Source organism: Haemaphysalis longicornis, unplaced genomic scaffold (genome assembly GCF_048455015.1).
Source record: "Haemaphysalis longicornis isolate Haplotype H1 unplaced genomic scaffold, Haemaphysalis longicornis Haplotype H1 scaffold_10, whole genome shotgun sequence".
Lineage (NCBI taxonomy): Eukaryota > Metazoa > Arthropoda > Arachnida > Ixodida > Ixodidae > Haemaphysalis > Haemaphysalis longicornis.
This window is the reverse complement of record NW_027526204.1, coordinates 115442863-115463320: the sequence shown is the minus strand read 5'-3', so window position 1 is coordinate 115463320 and position 20458 is coordinate 115442863. Positions and strand designations below refer to the sequence as shown.

General features: G+C 47.1%; 1 long non-coding RNA gene across 5 annotated transcripts in view; it reads right to left on the bottom strand.

The window, feature by feature from the left end:
* The window catches only part of LOC144159160 (uncharacterized), a 32397-nt gene extending 13445 nt beyond the window's left edge, over positions 1-18952 (bottom strand). The window contains exons 1-3 of one of the 5 annotated variants that reach the window (XR_013320257.1): positions 18658-18952; positions 7479-9061; positions 3641-3938 (exon numbers count right to left, since the gene is read on the bottom strand). This is a non-coding gene — a long non-coding RNA (uncharacterized LOC144159160). Of the gene's footprint in view, positions 1-3640; positions 9062-18607 lie in introns of all 5 variants that reach the window. The other 4 variants (XR_013320258.1, XR_013320259.1, XR_013320256.1 and 1 more) reach the window with 4 other exon arrangements.
* Positions 18953-20458: the final 1506 nt, after the last annotated feature.

Here is a 20458-nt window from a genome sequence, read left to right as displayed (position 1 = left end):
AGATTAATTCGCATCCCGCCTTCTACGGTGTTGAACCCTGATGCAAATTCTTCAAATTTAGTGCCACCGGCCTTAAAGGAGCCATGAAGACAAAACACGAGTTTGCATTATTCGAAAGATTTCATGTTTTATAATGCCCCCAGCACTTGTGCGAATGCAAACGATGCTTTATTCACTGAGAAATAAAATAATTTAAGTTAAAATTTCGATTTTCCCGCTAAATTGTGTATTTTCGTGGTCTGCAGTGGCATCACAGGGCCTTGTTTACCGTTAGTGAACTTAGATGGTGCCACCACACCGTGGAAAGCCGTTTTCTGCCTTCGGATTGTTTGTGAACGTATTTGTACCTGGCTTGTTTTGTTCGTGAAGACAATCGTTTCGTGAAACATGGTGCTCGCTCAACAAATACGGTCACGTAAGACATCGTCGCTTGTGTCAATCAGCCAGTGTCGTCTGAAACAGCCCCAAAGCCCCGTAGTCCTGTGCAGCTAAACCAAGCATAGTGCGCACAGTACCAACAGCAGCACAGGCATCGGTACTTCTATGCTTACGTGTGCTTTTGTAACTTCCACTGTTTGTCCCACCATTCTTAGGGTTTTCAAAAGAATGTGCCCTTAATTTAAGTGCAAATAGCTCATTTGGCAAGCTTCTAAGCTCTGCCTAATTCGCGTTTGCTTTTGCCGCCCTCCGCCAATCGCAGAGATGTCGGGTATGACATCATAGGTTCTGTTGCGGGAAATGAGCTAGTGGGTCGCATGGCCATTCCCTTTTTTTCCTAATTATGTAGCTTATTTGAGCGAAGTTTACGTTAAAAGTGGTGTCAGTATGATTCTAACGAGGCAATCTTTTGAATGAACTAAACTTGTGTTTTCTCTTCATGGCTCCTTTAAGAGAGTTGTTCAGAACCTTCCACTTCTTTCTTGAGCTTTTGGTAATTTGATTTGCCATGAATGATGCATTCTTGCTCTTCTGACAACGCCCACTGTGGCCTGTTTTAATCAACCTGCAACGTCTGTTATGGGCAATAGCAGTCTGGATCTTTAAACAATCATTGTCTGCTCACTACAAATATCTCACCTCGGCGTTGAAATTCCGCAGGAAAATCACTTGTATTTTTATGCTCAGGAAATTCGCTACATAGGGCTTGTGAAGATGTTACGGGGCTCGATGAGCTGACTATGTGTGCTCCCGGTCATCTCCGAGGACTCTTCAGGTGAACTTACAAGCAAGGCATCTTCATTTTGGATGTCAAGTGTAGTACGCGAATGTGACATACTCTCCCCATTTGCTTGTGGTAGAAAATGTGATTGTGCTGCTGAGCCCGAAAATGCGGGTTCAATTCCCGGCAGTGGCGGCCGCTTGTCTGATGGAGGCGAAAAGCAAACACACAGGTGTTCGAGATTTCGGAAACGTTAAAGATCCTCAGGTGTAAAAATTAACCCGGAGCCCTCCACTACAGTGCACCTCATCGCCTGTGTAGCATCGGTGCGTTAAATCCCACAATAAATCAGAAAATGCAATGGGAGCGAAGTTGCTGGCAAGTTTGGTTTGGCTTGCCTTTGCGACGCTTGGGTAGACAGTATATTAAAGCAAAAGCTCTACTATGCCATGTCTTTCAAAGTCATTCATTGTGTCACAATGACCTGAAGCTGCCAACAACCAAATGTGGCAGGTCGGACACCAAGACACGTAATCCGCAGCACATGGGTGTTGCAGCCGCGTTCGTTCAGAGCCTTGCCGGTCTGGTACCACGTGACTAGGTGAGGGTTTAACGGCTCCTTCACCAGTGTTTGGTTCCTAAATCTCCCCCACAGATGCTGTGCCACCGCCAGAGCACCAGTGTGGCTTTTGTGACCAAACTCTTATGATCATTTTGTGCAGAGTCCTTGAAAAACCAAGCCCAACATACTTTTTGCTCATGAAAAGGAGGTTTACAAGTGTTACAAGAGCAGACAACCGATTTTTGTCAAAGCTATTTTCAGTATCAAATAAAAGGGCATCACATAAAACAACTTAACCCGAACTGTTTTAGTGATAGCACCCTAGAATGTTCGGAGCCAATTTTTCTACCAGCCATACCCTCTAAACCTGGCGAATTCTTGTTGTTCGGTTCCTAATTGTTTTTTTTATAATAAACGCTTGTCATTTCGAACTCCAATAATTTCAATTTATGATAATTCGAATTGTATGATTTACCCTGGCCAAGTCGGTCTCCATAGAAGTCAATGTATAAAGAAGCCCATTAATTCAAACCCGATCACGTTTTGGCCCGGATAATTCGAACTATGCGCCACTGTGCCGGCATCTTGATGCCTGGCATAGTCAATGCTTTAACCCTGCCCCCTGGCTTGCTCCTTTGAGATCTCAAGCTGCTTCCCCCTCAGTGTCCTTGTACTCCCCCCTTAGTACGCTTATACCAGGCTTAAATCCTTTCCCTGACATTACCTAATAGGCTTCCTTTGCGTCAACCGCCCGGGCCACTGCCCCATTCGCTGCTGCTTTTTGTTCATTCGTGGCATTTCATGGTTGATCCACTTCCTTACGGCTAATTTATGTTCCCCATCTTCCTCTTCCTCGGCTTTTTGCTCCAATATGCTTCATCACAATGCCCCTTTAACCACGACAAAATCTATTTTTAGTCAGCTCAGTTCAATGAGCTGTGAAGGTGCTAGGGACGAATATCAGCTTCTATTTTGGGGCACCCTGCTTTGAATCTCACTGAGAAAATTTAAGCAATTTTTCTGACAAGTCACTTAATTTATTGACAGGAACTCCACTAAAAAATTTGGCTTCATCTGAGCATTATTTGACGTTTTTTTCTATTGCCTGAGCCATAACACATTTGGTGTGCCATCTGTCGGCCATTAGGTTAACCATCTGCATGTGAAAAATGCCCGATTTTTTACCTCCCGAGCTAACTAACGTTTTTTAATTACTACATGAAAATGAAAAATTGTAGCTACAGGCTCTTGAATGTTATGGCCGCTACAAGGGAAAACAGAACGATGTGTGCTCGTTTTATGAACGTAATGATAGGGCGCTTTTAGAGGCGACTGTGACTGTAGCGGTTCTAAAAGGGGTGCTTGTCACTTCACTGGTGTGTGTCCCATCGACAAGCAGGTTAGGACATTAATAGCAGAGGCGAATACAAAAGGCAAACTGTCGTTAAAGCACTTCAAAACTGTGCACCAAGAGTGCACAAAAGAAATGTTCTAGCATCAACTAGACGAAACAAAAATCGACCAGATTTAGGGGAAATCCCCGAAGTTCCTACGCTACATAGGCGGTGGTCCGGGGTTCGAATACCGGACCAGAACGAATTTTTCTTCAACTGCGAAGTTTTTGAGAAAGCTGTACAGCTTTCTTTTGTAGCTGTATGGCTGCAATTGAGGTGGATGTCAAATTTTCCTTCGCATGAAACAAAAATGCAGTTTAATTGCTCATGAAATGAACCTCATGACCTCTCAGTTAAGCAGTATGGTATATTACTAGGCGAGCGGAGCACAATATGGCCTGTCGATAAACTATGCTGGAAATCATGGAAATCCACTAGGCTAACGCGTTGTTGCCTCCAGCCCATTCACAAATGCCGGCACCCGCCTGGCATGCCAGAGAATGATGTGTCTTGAAAATGCCTCACCTGAGAAGACTTGCCTTCAAACATGGAGACGGACTCGTGCCGGCTTGCACTTGCTAAGCAGGTAGGTTGTTGCCTGCAGCTGCTCCACAAATGCCAGGCACCAATTCAGTACGCCTGGAGAACAACAGGAACACGACAGTATCTCGTCCATGTCTGGCCTTGCAACGATGAGTGGGCTGCCACACATCAGCCGATGACCCAAGTCAGCACCGACCCTGCACATTTGCTGCGTTCCAGACTGCTTGCTGCTTCCCAGCGCTTTGCATGCTCCTTTTCGCCTTCCTTTGTCTTCCTCGCCCTTGCATAAGCAAAAAAGGCACAGCTTTTAACAGCGCACAGCCAGTCTTCACGGTACATTTCAGAGCAGGGCTCATCAGCTGTAAACTAGGCACAAGCAATGTCTGGGACTGTGTGAAGCACTTGCAGGCAGGAAAACATTTAAAGTCAACGTCCACTATAAAGCTTCGACAAAAAATTACAACATCCGGCAAAATATAAATTACAGAAGGCTCTCGATAATCGGGACTTCAGGGGACCAAAAAAATTAGTCCCATTTAAACGGGGTTCCGTTTATTGAGTGAAATGTGCAAAAGTGCAAACTTATGTGCATACACACTCTTAAGGGCATTTTATAAGCACTTGAAGGTGAATGTAGCAAGAAAACTAAAAGAGGTTTAGGTACGACATTCACAAAGTTTATTTGGCAACAATCAGTTGCTCTGCCCTTGAAAATGCGTAAAAATGCATTAAAGAGCCGCTCTCGAAGTCAAGAGTGATGTTTTTTTAACATAAGCCCATGGCGTGCATGCCTCAGGCCTCGACTTCCCGAGTGCTTACGAGCCACTGAATTTAGAAGACGGCAACGTGGTAATGAAGCGCGAATAGTACCACGATCGCACGAACGAGGCGGCTGGAGCTGAATCCTGTAAACTCAGCGATGTGAATCGAGACTGAACAACTAGAACAAGAACAGTAATGTTGCATTTGTCGTGCTAACATGGCTGACTACTAACGAGATGAGGCTTACGAGGCCAACGAGGCTAAAAAACAAAAACAAAAACTAAACAGCCGAATCCGGAAAAGGCTGACGCTATGGTCCATGGGTTTGACAAGAAGTTCCATTTTTGGTTCCGTTTACACAGTGAGGCGGAACTTTTAGTACCGATTACCAAATTTTTTTTTACCTTATCGGAATGCAAAATCAAATGACTTACAGGCAATAGTTCCAACTAATCGGAATGCAAAATCAAACAACTTACAGGCAACAGTTCCAACTAAGCGGCAATTCTGTTAAAGCTATCTCCATTTATCGAGATTCTACTATACGTAAAACCACCAAGTCATCCCCACCCCAGTAAATGGAAACTGTGGCTTGCAATTTGCGAAAAATACTTCTTGAACGTCACTACAGTAAGTACGTAAAGGTTTTTTTGGATGCCAAAAAAATGCTTTCCCCATCTTCCATGAAGGCTGTTTGTAATATGGCATCAAGGTATAGGTTAAGTGATACATCATCCACACACTTATCTGACATCGGTGTCACATGACAAGATGGTTGTTTTCTTATCTGCCTTAAACATTTGAACTTCTGTCGCTGTTTTTCTTCTCTTTATTTTTTTGCTCTGCATTCACTGTGAAGCACCTCAATGCGCTCGTCACATCCCGAACTTGTCACTTGGATGCATTTCTCCTTTAGCTTTTGTATGGTTGCTCACTTCTTGTTCGATCCTAATGTTCGGTCGATATTTTTGTCTTGTTTCTGTACCGCATTTGCTTTAGGCCATAGCCTTATCGCATTAACGGCTTCGACGAATCGTGCTCATCTGGAGCTACCCTCATGTAATGTAAGCAGTGAATCTCGCAGACAGTAAAACATTGCATTGAGTCATGCGGGCAAGATGACATCCTGCAATTAATGTTAAGTGTATTTCCTGTCAAGCTTTGGTAGTTCAAAACCAAAATTTACAGCTTTCCTTTTGTTTTTCTTTGGTCCCTGAAACATGGCTCACATTGCTTTTTCTACAAACTTAATCTTTCAGGGGGTGGCAATGATGTAGGATATTACAGCGGAGCAACAAGTACTGCGATGGTGAAGGCCAGAAATAAATCACCCCCTCACCCCCACAAGACCACTCATACTCACCATTTCACTACTGTCGGACAGGTGTTCAATGCACATAAACCCGGCATAAGGCAAGTCTACGATAAATATGCTAATTTCGTCAACAATTTTAGGCTACTTTAAAACAGATTGCTTTCTGCTTTGTGCTTGCGATAGTTTACTGGCAAAGTTAGGTTTGGATGAATTATTTCAGGAAAAACACTGCCTCAATTACTGACCACACAATGAATGGTTCTTTTGAAAACCTTGCCCTTTGAAAAATTGCATGCCAGCTGATTAGTTTTTCAGGCCAATGCCTAGGAGTCTTCAATAAAACTCTTTTTATACAACGCACTAATTCGTCCGAAACTAGAATACGCTGCCTCTGTTTGGGATCCAGCCCAACATAACCTGATCCATTCACTTGAAATGATCCAAAACAACTCGGTCCGTTTTGTACTTACTAACTATAATCGTACAGCCAGCATAACAGCAATGAAATCTAGTCTTAACCTTCCATCTTTATTATCTCGACGCAAAATCTTTCGCGTCAGCCTGTTTCATAAAATATTTCACCATCCAATCCTACGTGATGAGCTCATTTTGCCTCCAGAGTATAGATCTCCTCGTTTAGATCATGTTCATAAGGTAGGAGTGTCATTCATCATGCCGAACCAACAGTTCTTTCAGTCATATATACCTCGTACATCCATTGAATGGAACCACCTTCCCGCACTTACGGCCACCATCCAAGATCACCAATTATTTAAGAACGCCTTAGCTAATATTGTATAATCTAGATTTTTTTTGTATCTTATAATGCACTATTCCTGTTCTGTTTCTGTTAGCTAACATTGTATAAGCAAGAAAATTTTTTGTATCGTATAATGCACTTCTTCTGTTCTGTTTCTGTTTATAACCACTCCCCTCTGTAATACCATATGGTCCTGAGGGTACCAAAAAATAAATAAATAAATAAAAATAATTGTGTTTTGAAATGAAGCAACAGGCTACACTTTCATTTGAATATCTGCAACAGTCACCTACTTGTAACCTGTAGGTAATACAAAAGATGTTCCTAAACCCACCTCATCAGTACAGCTCATCTGGCAAAATCCTTCTCATCCATTCTGATTAAACAGAAATAAGATAACTATGCAGCGTTTCAGGAAGGAAGCCCATTCACAGAGCCAGATTTTAAAAAGGCTGGCCTCTACTTTGCTCTAAATTTACAAACAAGTTGCCAGAAGCACCACAAGAAGATACAATAAACTGTTCCATTATTTTGTTCTGTACTTCAGTCAAACACAGGCAAATACGCATGAGACTGCATGCGTTCCCATCGTCCCAGACGCTACACCGCTTGCAACTGCACCAACACGTCACTCCCCTCCTGCTTCATATACATTGCACCTTATTCCCCAAGTGAGAAAAGTAGCTATCAATTGCAGCAGCCGCTGGCTGAGCACGCAGTCAGCCCCAGTTTTACATTTAAAGCCTTTTATAAGAGATCCTCTTTGTTAAAGAAAATGGTTACCTCTCATCGCTTTCAGTCTGCACTCTCGGGCAAAAGCATACATTAGCATTTTGGAGCCAACTGTGACAATGCGTGCTCTGTCACTGTTTTCTTAGAGACACATGAAGACAAAATACACGCTTGGTACTTTCAAATACTTTGTGCCCACAACAATGATGTTAATATTCACGCAAAGTGAGAGGAAGGCTGTAGTGGCTTACCACACCCTTTCTTGCCAGGTCCTTCCAACACCCCAGGAACGCGTGCGATTAATTCCATTCGATTCAGGTACAATTCACGGCAACGCCTCCACTGGTGCACAGTGTGTGCATTAAAGTACTCAATTCATAGCAACAAGAATGGTGTCCTACTCCTCGTTTCTCGATTGCTCATGGTGCCGCCATGAAGCCGTCACGGAGGAGAGAACTATTGCACCTGCTATGGAGGTGGTGCAGCAAGTTGGTGCCGTGAGGGTGCTCCATAGTTCGGGTGTTGTGAGTTGCCAGACAGCTACCGGCGGTTGCGGTGACCACGTGAAAAATCATTGTCGAATTTGAAGGAACACTAACCTGGCTCCAGCTGGTTGTTGATGCGTTCGGCTTACCTGAGATGATCGTCAGCTCCGAGATGTATATGACAGGCGAGGATAATTAGCAGATAACTAAGCCTGCACCTCGCCCAATTGCAAACGCATGCGTGGGCCCTGCAGAAAATGCAGACAGGTTGCATGGTGCAGAGGAATTGTGCCTGTGCACTGCACCACCACCGCCACCACAGAAATTTTTGTGCACCGGTGCCGTGAACCGCATCTAACTCAAATGAAGCTATTGATGACTGTGGGCCAGGCGTTCAGTGACCCCATTTGGGTGCTGGCTAAGCAAGGCGTGTGATTCACAGACGGGGAAAGTGAAGATCGAGTGATTGGTAGCGGCAGTGATGGTAGATGCAGCCAGCCTCTCTGATCTGGTAGAACGGTGGGCAACGATCCGAAGTTCACACACGTCAGTCAAATTTCTGTGGGTACAATGCAGGTGGATGGGTGGGTGACGATAGACTGTGGTATGGCACGGCCTCCTAATGATGAAAGGCACACCAGCCACGACACACGGCAAGATCATAGAATACGGCATGCGGCTCATGAAGTGTCTCCGGCAATGTAGACGTGACCAGTGTGTGTAGCATCATGTTCTCAGATTGCATCATTTAGGGCTGTGACTTGGGTCTGCGGCAACACTGGGAAAAGTTGAAGTTTCTTTAGTCCTTTGTCAACCACAACATGTATGGTTTCGCATAGTATCAGATGACACTCTCACGGAGTCGGTGAAGCGCACCACGATTGGGCTAGCTCAGCAGTCACACTGCAATTGTCGCACAGTTGAAGGTCTTCATCACGGAAAAATCACCATCTTCAGGGTTATTAGATGAGGCCACCAAAGAAGCTCACCATTTCCATGTAGTGTAGCAGCTGGTTTACAAAACTTCCCATTGGGCGGCGGAATAAGGCCCCTTCGGGAATAGTATGCCCTTTATGCCAATGCAGAGAAGGCCTCGACACTGGAGCACTCAGTGGAGCTCAGTGGTGCTGCAAGCTGGGGGCAGCAGCAGAGTAAGTGCTCTAACGTCTCTGGTTGCTGACAGCCCCCACATGTGGGGGAGCCCTGGCGCCAATGACAGTGCAGGCGCTCTGCCACATTGCAGCTCCCAAGCCGCATGAGCAGCAGCAGACGGCGGGTGTCCCTGGTATGCACGCAGGCAGCAATTGTGACGACGCGCCACTCGCAATCCGGGGGTCAGGGTACATCGTCTGCACCATACAAAACAGGACAGAATATAAGCATGCTGTAGCAGCTCAGGAATCACTTCATCTCAAGAGCAGGAACTAAAGCACACAAGTGAAGACTAACAGCTAGACCCGCAGTGTGACCTGCATATGATCAAACTCCGAAACTACCACCACTAATTACTAAACCTTCTATGCAACCACTAACCACTTAGCAACGCACTGAAAAGTCATGCCGGAAACATCAATTAAACAAGATGACAGTGTCTGTGGGAGCAACCCGCACCAAAAATGCGAAAAGTTCAGTGAAAAAGTAGGGGAAAAAAAAGTGGAAAAGAAAGTGTGGACGATGTGCAGGTTTTTTCTTCACAGTGTCTAGAGTTACGTCCGACAGAACTTCAAACGAGTCAGCAGAGTTCCGTCCGACGGAACCTAGAATTGAAAGCTAAAGTTACGTCCGGCGGAACTTTAAGCCAGTGTCTTGAGTTACACCCGGCTTAACCTGTAAATGATAAAAGTTACGTCCGACGTAAGTGAAAATTCAAGAAAGGTACGTCGGATGTATCCCGACCTCAGCGGCTAAGGATACGTTGGACGCACGCCGACCCTGAAAATCTTACGGTACGTCGAAATAAAGTCTCTTCTCCGGTGAAAGGACCTTACGTCGGACGTACCTGATGCCCAGAAAGGCACGGTGGACTTAGCCGGTGGATGACAATACAGGCCCGTTAGACGCGCCCGCAGGTGTATCCTGAGGTTGTGCTATGTGGTTCCCTCTAAAAAATGCGAATCTGGTGCCACAGAGGAAGAGCCTCCCAACTGGTCTCATGCGATTTACATCTGACGAGATTACTACTGGGCAACGTGCTACTGGGAAATTGGTCGCTCAAGTGTTCGTCTTGTTAGGCATCTGTTAAGAAATGATTCAGTTTGGCTTCGTGGCGGCAAGGTACCACCTCCCGCTCGTCTACAGAAGTCCTAGGTTCGAATCCCCCAGCCCCAAAACTTTCTTTTTTTCCATTTCTTTTGAGCCAATGACCATTGCTACGCATTTCTGCCTCATGCTTAGAAGATGGACGGCATGGTACGTATTGTGCTGCTTTCATTACACGAAGCACTGCAATGATCACTCGATTTTTGGAGGCTGACGTGGAGCGATACCATTTAGCTTATGGTCCACACAGCATGAAAAAAAAACACGGTTTAAATTTCGGGAACTTGGGACAGGCTCACCATAAACTTGTTACGAAAGAGGAACAAAAGTTAAATTTGTTACAGTGCACACAGAGTGAATTTTTCCCAGTTGTGCCGGTGAAACACACTGTTTCGGCTGGTCAAGGAAGCACAGACTTGATTAAAGCAACACAGACATAGTTCATAAGCTACAGATGGGTCCTCTTTTTTTCGCGCTGCGTGCGGGGAAAACTTACGAGTGGTGGCTGGCACCTACAAAGGTTCATCTTATAAAACTGATAGAAAAATGCATAGCAAAGGTTATTGTTTCAAAAAAAAGAAAAGGAAACCAGGGGGATTTGACCCTAGGACTTGTGTTCACGAGCGCGAGGCGGTTTCTCACCGCAACGAAGCCAGGCGGAATCACACGCCCAACAAGGAAACAAACAGCGACAAGGGAACCACATCGCACAACCTCAGGATACCCCTGCGGTTGTGTCCGACGGGCCTGCACTGCCATAGTCCAACGTGCCTTTCTTTAGCCTCTGGACATCGAGTGCGTACGACCTAAAGTATTTTTAGCGGAAGAGGGACTTTATATCGACGTACCGTAACATTTTCGGGGTCGGCGTACGTCCGACGAATCTTCAACCGCTGGGGCCGGGACACGTCGGGCGTGTGTACCTTTCTCTAATTTTCATTTCTGCGACGTATCTCTAGACACTGGCTTAACGTTCCGTCGGACGTAACTTTAGTTTTCAATTTTGGGTTCGTCGGACATAACTCTAGACACTGGCTTAAAGTTCCGTCGGACGTAACTCTAGAAACTGAATTTTATCTTTAGTGCAGCTTCCTGGCAATGCACACTGAGCCATGAAGCTCCTACACCGTAAGACTGACTAAGTCTTCCATGGCAGCGATTGCGCAAAACAAAGACAAGGACGACAAAAACAAGAAGGAGCGCACTCTAACAACTGAATTCTATTAGTGAATTGTGACTTTCGCCTTGCAGTCAGTGTATTCTACTTGCTGAATATACGCTTTTTCTATCTACATAGTATGTGATGTGTTGCTTGAGCAGTAGCCTTGGTGCAGCCTTCCCTGTATCAAATGTGCGGACAATACGAGAGGATTTTTTTTTCTTTCCTGGCCGGCTGAAAGTGGGGGTGCAGATTATATGCAGGGGCGGGTTATACGCGCAAAAATACGGTATATTGCGATGCAATGTCAATAGCTTGCATGCGTGGCACCCTTTAGATATCTGTGAAACACTGCGGGGGCATTTTCAGCATATCTGCACAAGCTCTATCACCTGTCCCACAAGCGACACACTTCTAACTTTAATACGTCCAATTGGTGATTATTAAACTACTGGTTTCTGCTGGACTCTCCTTATCTGGAATAGAGTAAGAAAAGAAACGACTCACTCACGCCTATTCAAACATAATGCGTAATGATGCTCTAAGTTCGCCATGGCAGAAGTGGTGCTTTGAAACCTGTTATCTACGAACGCCAGTGCCAAAGTGTTGGCAGCATGCTTTCGTGACAAAAGCTACGGCAAAGTACAGTCGGCAAAAGGCTTGTCTATAACGCTCGAGTGGCGTGCTCCGGACTGCGCAGGAGGCACCTAGTGATAACGCCTGGTTTGAGATAGGTAGAATGTGAGCATGCGCGGCCCGTATCAGCTTGATGGCCGTGCCCCTCCTAGCTGTGCCCGTCGCCTTGGCTTCCACGCATGCCTGTGCTGCCGGGACAGGAAACAAAAGCTGAGATTAACCAACTTAGCGCGAGCTGTGCGAGTTTTTTGTCGGCAGTAGCTTTGGCGCACAGCTGTTCATTGCGTCATCGTTCTGCCAATACGCTGCACGAGTACCGCGTCAAGGCCGCTCGATGGAAACAAGGTCATGGTTCCATCGAGCGGCCGTGACCACATGCACCACTACCCGGTTTCTGTGCTCAGCTTTTCACGTCACTGCGACGAGCTAACGGCACAATACTTAACGTACTGATGATGGTTGGTGTTTCATGGCGCAAGGCCAGCGAGGGCAAAGAGCGCCAGAAGAAAAGTTATAAATGAAGCGAAGTGATTACCATAAAAAGGTAGGTATAAAAACATGTAAATCGGACATTGTAAAATCAATTAAAGGTAATGGTGATGGCTGGTGTATAGGGCCAGATTTGATTATGCGTGATATGAGATAAGGTTTAAAAACTTAACATCTGACAAATAATCAAACACACGTTTCATAGAAACACTGGCATCGTCACCTAGAAACAGCGATGGGTGTAGTGGGATATGTTGTCTGTAGAGTTCTCTGAAGTGTTTGTGTCGTGTTGTGTGAAGTGCCTTGCATGTTATTAGTATGTGGACTACGGATAGGCCCTCCCCGCACCTGCTACACAGGGGTCTTGGAGATCCCGTGAGCAGGTGGGAGTGTGTTGCATGCGTGTGGCCTATCCGTAATCGAGCCAGGGTAACTTCGTTGTGTCTGTTGTGAGTATCAGTGGTGTATGCTCCCAAGAGTGGCTTTATAATGTGTAGTTTGTTGTCAGTCTGTTGATTCCAGTGCGCTTGCCATGTTGTGCGAAGGTGTTGTCTGATGTGTGATTTGAGGTCGGTGTAGGGTATTGTTGTTATGTCAACTGTTGTTGTAAGGGCAGCAGCGGCCGCCATTCCGTCTGCGGTCTCATTACCTGGAATTCCAGAGTGCCCTGGCACCCAGCACACGGTCACCTCAAGGTTTAACGCATGCACAGACATAATAGTACTAATGAGAGCACTGACCACATGGTTTTTAGACTTCTGTGAGGATAATGCACGCACAACACTTAAAGAATCAGTATAAATTACAGATTTCGGAATTCGACTTAGAACAATATGTTTAACTACAAGAAGTATGCCATAGGCCTCTGCCGTAAAGATACTTGTATTTCTATTCATAGTTCTACAGACATTAAAGGTACCACCACCATGTGCAGCACAGGAAACAGTTGTGGCAGTTTTAGAAGCATCTGTGTAAAATTCAGCACAATTGTATTTGTGCTGAAGGGACAAGAAATGTTGCACGATCGCGCTTCTAGGCACTCTGTTTTTCTCGACACTTGTAAAAGATACATCACATGATATCGGGCGAAGCTGCCACGGTACTAGAAGTTCAGTAGCGGAGGTTTTGATGGTGTCTGAGAACATGACATCAAGTTGTGACGCTTCTTCTCTTACTCTGAAAGCGAAGGGAGCAGAGACTGATGGGCGATTTGCAAGAAGTTGAGATATTGATGTATCATAAAAAACTGACGTAAAAGGATGGTGAGGCATTGATGAGATTTTAAAAGCATAAAGCAGGTCTGTGTAGGCTCGCTGACGTTCTAGGCTCCATTTGTTGCACTCTACATACAGACTTTCGACTGGACTAGTCCGAAAAGCACCACACGACAAGCGGAGCCCTAGATGAAGCACAGGGTCCAGCATTCTGAGGGATGTTTTAGTGGCTGACCCATAGACAACGCTACCATAGTCCAGTCGTGAGCCTATCAAGCTGGTAAAAACACGTAAAAGAAGTTGTTTGTCAGCACCAAAAGAAATGTGCGACAGAACCTTCAGGATATTCATTGTTTTTAAGCATTTATGTTTTAGTTGTTTTATATGTGGGATAAACGTGAGCTTTTCGTCAAAGATTATACCTAAAAACTTGTGTTCTTTCTTGACAGGAATCGAGACACCATTGAGATGAATGTCTGGATCCGGCCGGATGCCACGCCTCTTGGAAAACAAGACACAAGTGCACTTCCCTGGATTAAATTTAAAACCGTTGCTGTCTGCCCAACCAGCTAGCTTGTTAACACCAAGCTGGATTTGGCGCTCGCAGACAGACAGGTTACAAGACTTAAAGGATAATTGTACGTCGTCTACATAAACGGAGCAGGAAATCGACGGTGGCAACGCCTTCCTGAGGGAATTCATTTTTACAATAAAAAGGGTGCAACTTAAAACTCCACCTTGCGGCACGCCGTTTTCCTGCACATGAACCCTAGAAAGTGCCGTTCCAACTCGCACGCGAAATGTTCTTTCAGACAGGTAACTTGCAAGCGTGTTCATCATGTTACCCGACATGCCAAAGGACTTCAAGTCGCTAAGGATGCCGTACCGCCAAGCAGTATCGTACGCCTTTTCAAGATCAAAGAAGACCGTCATGCAGTACTGCTTGTGGAGGAAAGCATCTTTGATATAAGACTCTAACGCAACGAGTTGATCGTTGGTAGATCGCCCCGCCCTGAAGCCCGCCTGGCAGCTCTCGAGAAGACCATTGTACTCTAAGAAGTACACAAGTCTCCTGTTTATCATCTTCTCGAGGAGCTTACACAGGCAGCTTGTCAGAGCAATAGGGCGATAACTGGCAGGAGAGGAAGGGTCCTTCCCTTCCTTTAGGACAGCCACTACTATGGCCTCCCTCCAAGAGCGAGGAATGTGCCCCGAAAGCCATATTTTATTGTATAGGTGTAAGAGTGTTTCAAGAGTGTCTGGGTGTAGGTGTTGTATCATGGTGTATGTGATTTTGTCTGCACCTGGAGCTGAAGGCTTACATGTGCTCAGAGCAACCTTCAGCTCATGAATTGAAAAACAAGAATTGTAAGAAGTGTGCGACTTGTTGTTATCACGCAGGGACTTCTTTTCTACAGATGTTTTGTGTTTCATGAAAGTGTTTGTGTAGTGTGCTGAACTGGACACGTGTTCGAAGTGTTGTGCAAGTGTGTTAGCCTGGTATTCCAGTGTGTCCCCTGTTGTACTAACCAGGGGCAGGCTGTGTGTCTGTTGTCCTTTTAGTTTTCGTATTCGTGTCCAGACTTTGTGTGTATCAGTGTATGAATTGATGGAAGTGAGGAAGGTGCGCCAACTCTCCCTTTTCGCCTCACGACGCACTCGCTTCCCAAGAGCCTTTGCCCGTTTAAAAGAAATGAGGTTGTCCGACGTGGGGTACCGGCGAAGGACACCCCACGCCTTATTCTGGGCCTCTCGCGCCCGCCTGCAGTCCTCGTTCCACCAGGGCCTCCTTGGGCAGCGGGACCCACTGGAGGCCTGGGGAATGGACTTTTCGGCGGCGTCGAGGATGTGCGCCGTGACGAGTTGGGCGGCTTCCTCCACGTGTAGGTGTTTTATGGATGTGTGGTGTAGTTGAGATGTTTGTGTGAATGTGCTCCAGTTTGCTTGTGATTCATTAAACCTTTTATGGGAAGATGGACTGCTCGGGCCTATACCTATATACGTTAATGAGGTGGGGAAATGGTCACTACCATATGGGTCTGTTCCCACACCCCAATCAAGACATGGAAAGAGAACGGCGGAACCAATAGCCAAGTCAAGATGCGAGTATGTATTGTGTCCTAAGTTATGGTATGTAGGCTGTTTTTTGTTGAAAAGGCATGCTCCGGAGGATGTAAGGAACTTCTCTATCAGGCGACCTCGGGCATCCGTTCTGGTGGAGCCCCAAAGAGAGTTGTGCGCATTAAGGTCGCCTGTTAGTATGTATGGTTCCGGCAGCTGGTCAACCAGTGCCTCGAAATCAGAGCTCAGAAGTGCAAAATCAGGAGAGATGTAAATAGAGCATACCGTTATCAACCTATTAAATATTATGGTACGGATCGCTACAGCCTCGAGGACAGTGTTTAAAGGGACAGGGTGGCATGCTAATGATTTCCGGGCGATAATGGCCACACCTCCTGAAGAGTGGGTGCAGCCAACCCTGTCCTTTCTGAATACCATGTACCTATTTAAGAAATTTGTTTGTTTAGAGTTGAGGTGGGTTTCCTGGAGACACATAATACTTGGCTGACTGGCATGCAGAATCTCATACACATCGTCAAGATTTTTAAGGAGGCCTCTGCAGTTCCATTGGATAATATTTTCTGTTCCCATTATTTAAATTTAAGAATGACTGGAATGTGTGTGTTCGTGTGTGTTCATGTGTCGTCTTTCGGGGCTGTTACTCTTGGATTGGGCTTTTTGGGCCTTTCTGTAGGCTTGGAAGTCGGTGGCCGCTCCTTGCGCTGCGTTGCAGGCAGGAACGGCCCGACGTCCATCTCGTCGTCAGATGTCCGAGGGGTGCCAGACGGACCGGGCCCCCCGGACTTGGCCCCCCTTCGGGAGCCCTTCGCTTGAGCCGCCACCGCCGCGGGCGTCGGGAACGCCAAAAGTGGCACGGGCGGTGCGGTGGCGGTGGGAACCGGTGCGGGGCCCGTGGTGTCCATCACCTCGGTACCCTCCAACGGACTGGAGGACGGGGAGACAGAGGCGGGAGCGGCACCGGTCCCGACGGAAGACGTGGCCACCACAACCGCTGCTGCCTCAGCAGGCGGCGTGGTGGCAGGTTGGGCTGCCCGAGGCAACCCAGGGGGGGGCGGGCGAGGGACCAGGTCAGACTCGCCGAACTGGGTCCCTGTGGAAACCAGACGCCGCTCCGCCCCCCGGCGAGCTGCGTCGGCGTACCTCCCCAGAGGGAAAGAGGCGAACCTCTTTCTCGCCTCTGGAAAGGTGATGTTCTCAGTGACCTTAATGTTTATGATCTTTTTTTCTAGTTGGAATTTTTCGCACTTGCGGGAGTATGCTGCATGCGGCCCCCCGCAGTTTACACAAGTGAGGGTTTCGGATGCGCAGTTCTCGCTCGGATGATCGTGCGCCGCGCATTTCGCACACGTCGTTCGGCCACGGCAAGAGTTTGTACCGTGCCCGAACCGCTGGCACTTAAAACAGCGCCGCGGGTTCGGGATGTACGGACGGATGGAGCAACGGATAAAACTTGCATTTATGTGTTGTGGGAGTACTGCGCGGTCAAAGGTCAAGATGATGTGCTTGGTGGGAATCTCCTTGTCGTCTCTGCGGATAGTGATGCGTCTCACGGCAGTGACGCCCTGATCCTTCAAGCCGGCAAGGAGATCCGCATCCGTTTCGTTCAGGAGATCTGTTTCGGATATCACACCCTGCGAGCTGTTGAGGCTCCGATGGGGTGTGACCCTGATGTCGAGATCAGCCAGTCTACTCTGAGCTAGAAGCTTTGCAGACTGCTGCTTGTCATTTATTTCGATGAGGAGTTCACCAGACCTTTGTTTTTTGCACTTATATGATTTTCCTATTATTGCTTCAAGATACTTGGCGATCAAGAAGACTGACTGAGATGCTAGAGGGTGTGTTGGATTGAGCGATTCCATCACAAGAAATCGAGAGAAATTATCCGGTTCAGGAAATGTTAAAGATGGCAATTGGGGAAAAGATACTTCGGTGCGGCCCCTTTTCAGGGACCGATCACGTTTGGGGGGGGGTTTTGAAAATGCCATAGAGCATAGTATAAAAGCAGGGAGACTGGGGTACTTTCTTCTTTGACCTTACCCTGGTAGCCAAAGAGGTCCCGGAGCTCCCTGCCTGGTAGACAGACAGGGAGCCCATCCGCCGGAGCTTGACCTGGGCTCCGACGGCCACCGTTAGAGGTTTCTACCCTTCACCTTAAAAACACATCACCACGGTTGGATCCAGCTTATGTTTGGGGGCTCGGGGTCCGCGGTATCGCCAGTACCGTCACCAAGATTGCTCAAGGTGCCCCGTGCGGGGTACTTAACGTACTGTGCAAGCGATCACGGACCGATATCTAGTCACTCTAGAACACCAACAGCGATACGTTTTCGGCGATTGTTGTTTGTTTTCTCGCATACAGAAAATAAACAGTCTAAATTGCGTAGGGCGCCGCGAAAATTGAGCGTTGCACGTAATTATAAACGCAGCCAACGCTGTACTAACAATCGCTAATCTCCGCTACTTCCCGGCCCGGTAGCGCGGGCAGCACTCCTTATAGCGAAAGAAGGTACGGAAGCCAAGGCTACGGGCACTGCGACAAGCGAAACAGACATCGCGCTGATGCGGGTCGCGCATGCTCACACTCTACCGGTCTCAAACCAGGCGTTATCACTAGATGTCTCCCGCGCAGTCCGGAGCACGCCGTTCGCACGTTATAGACAAGCCTTATAGACATGCCCACCCTTTCAAATAAAAAAAGTTGCGTGTCGTCTCCAAGACCCCTTCACAAAGAGTCAACGATGGCTCAATTAAGAACTTCAGTCAGCCTCGATGCCGGCGAATTCCCAAGGCAGATACCTAAATGTTTCCAGTGGCGATCATAACACTCTCCTGAATGGAACCGCTGCGGTTCCATTCAGAATTTTCACTGACTTCATTACCATACCAGGTGCCTAGACGTCAATAAACATGACCTTGCGCCGGCATCTGCAGCTGACGGTTACATAACGCACACTGCGCAACACGAAGCAAATGCCAACGGAGCTTTTTTTCGTTGACGGCATCACTCAAACTTTGCACCTCCAATTCTGTCGCTAAGGAGTACTTCAAACACTTACATTTCGTGTGATAGCACTTTTTCGACCACATGAATCACTTGAGTGGGTACCTTTTTCCGCAGCTGTAATCAGCTGTTTCAGAACGAAGCCGATGACTTGACGAGAGCCGCCCACCTGAAAACTTCTCTCTTTCTGTCGGTATTTGCGTTCTTCCCTCGCAACGCGAAAAAAAGCACGAAATAACTGTTCGGCGGAGGAAACCACATGGAAACCAACGCCAACGTAGACTGCGAGATGTAAACAAAGAAAAGGTCGCTTCGATTAAGCAACCCAGTGACTCCGCGGGCAGTCCGAGGGCACTTCCGTTTCAAAATGCACTGGGTTTCACCGCAAGCAGTTCGCGGGCCGTCCGGAACCACTCTTTTAAGAACAGCACTACCAGCGCCTAGTATCTTTCTGTGCCTGGCAAAAGAACCGGAAATACACGGGCCGCGCCATCGGCGCTAGTGGATGGCCTTGCCGCTAAGCGCCGCCACTTACACAGAAAGAGGCGTCCGGCGCGTCGTTCAAACGCGCTTGTCCGCAGTAAAGTCCCTTAATCTGCTCAGCGCCGATCAAGGGACTTCAGACCGCAGTAACCCCAAGCTTGCCGCGTTGGCGACGCCGCGAGTTACAATAGTTGTTAATGCGAAAACAAAGTAAAAAGCACTCCAAAGGCGTGCACTGGGAGTAACCAACCACCAAATACTTTATTTCCCAGCTAACTGAAGTGACATTAGGAAATCAGCCGAAACAGATGCAGTAAAACACGTACATTGTTTAAGCAAAAGAAAAGAGAAAAAATGAAGGAAGCTCACACTAACGCGTAAGACTTGAAGATAGCAAAGCTGCACGCATCCTTCATGACCACCACGGAGGTTCAAGTCCACGATTGCAGCCGATTTTCTTCTTCTTCGCTGACGCCTTTACTCCAAATTATTGTTGCTATATAAGTGTGAGCTTCTCTCATTTTTTTTTTTTTGGAAGTGATAATCATTGGACATCACGTTGGAGGGGCGTACGCCATGACGTGTATTTCTTGTTCCGCGCAAGTGTTGAACGCCGGAGTCTCTCTCTTTCCGGGCAAGTGTTGCCACGATGACGGCGAAAGCTGGAGTATTTTTTTTGCCCAATCGGCCAATCTCCCTAAGTGTATATGCTTGGCTCGAGAAACATGGGCCAGGGACTCTGGGTGGTCGCCGTGGCACGCACGCACAAGCGCTAGGAATTTTGTTGGTTTTCTTAACTACCGCGCCGTGGCCGCGATACAGCGCTCACGTGCGCGCGCTCGGCAATGTCTTGGCATTTTTATCACGGACACAGAAAATTACGACTTCCTAAAAACATTTTCCTGCTGCTGTCTTTAGCACACTGACTTCAAAGTTCGAGGTACTTGAGGATATAGGTACATGTAGACTGTCTTTCGGTGATTCCTCACAGCTTGAGGTACTTTTTTGACAATGGTTTTTGTTGTTGTTGTGATGAACTGGAAAGCATCATGCCTGTCTTGGACACTGAACGCGTAGTTCGCGAGGACTCAAAAGACGCACCGCAATCAGCTTCCTTGAGTTCAGTCGGTACACTTAACTGCTGCGCATGCACTTGAGTAGCTTGGAGATACAAAGAATGGGAACTACGCTGTCCACCAGCGCACGTGCTAAGGGGTCTTGGCAGTGTATGGTTCTCCTTGAGTGCTTGCTCAACCCAAACTCGCAAAGTTTCGAGCGCGAATAGCAACTGGTTTGAGGGGTAAAGGCCTGCCACCCGTGTCCTGGTTGCGGGTGAATGTGAATAGGGGTTGGTTGGTTTCAGGCTTTCTAGAAATGGCGTCACAACTCTCGCAATTCATCTGCTCGTGTATGACTCTGGAAA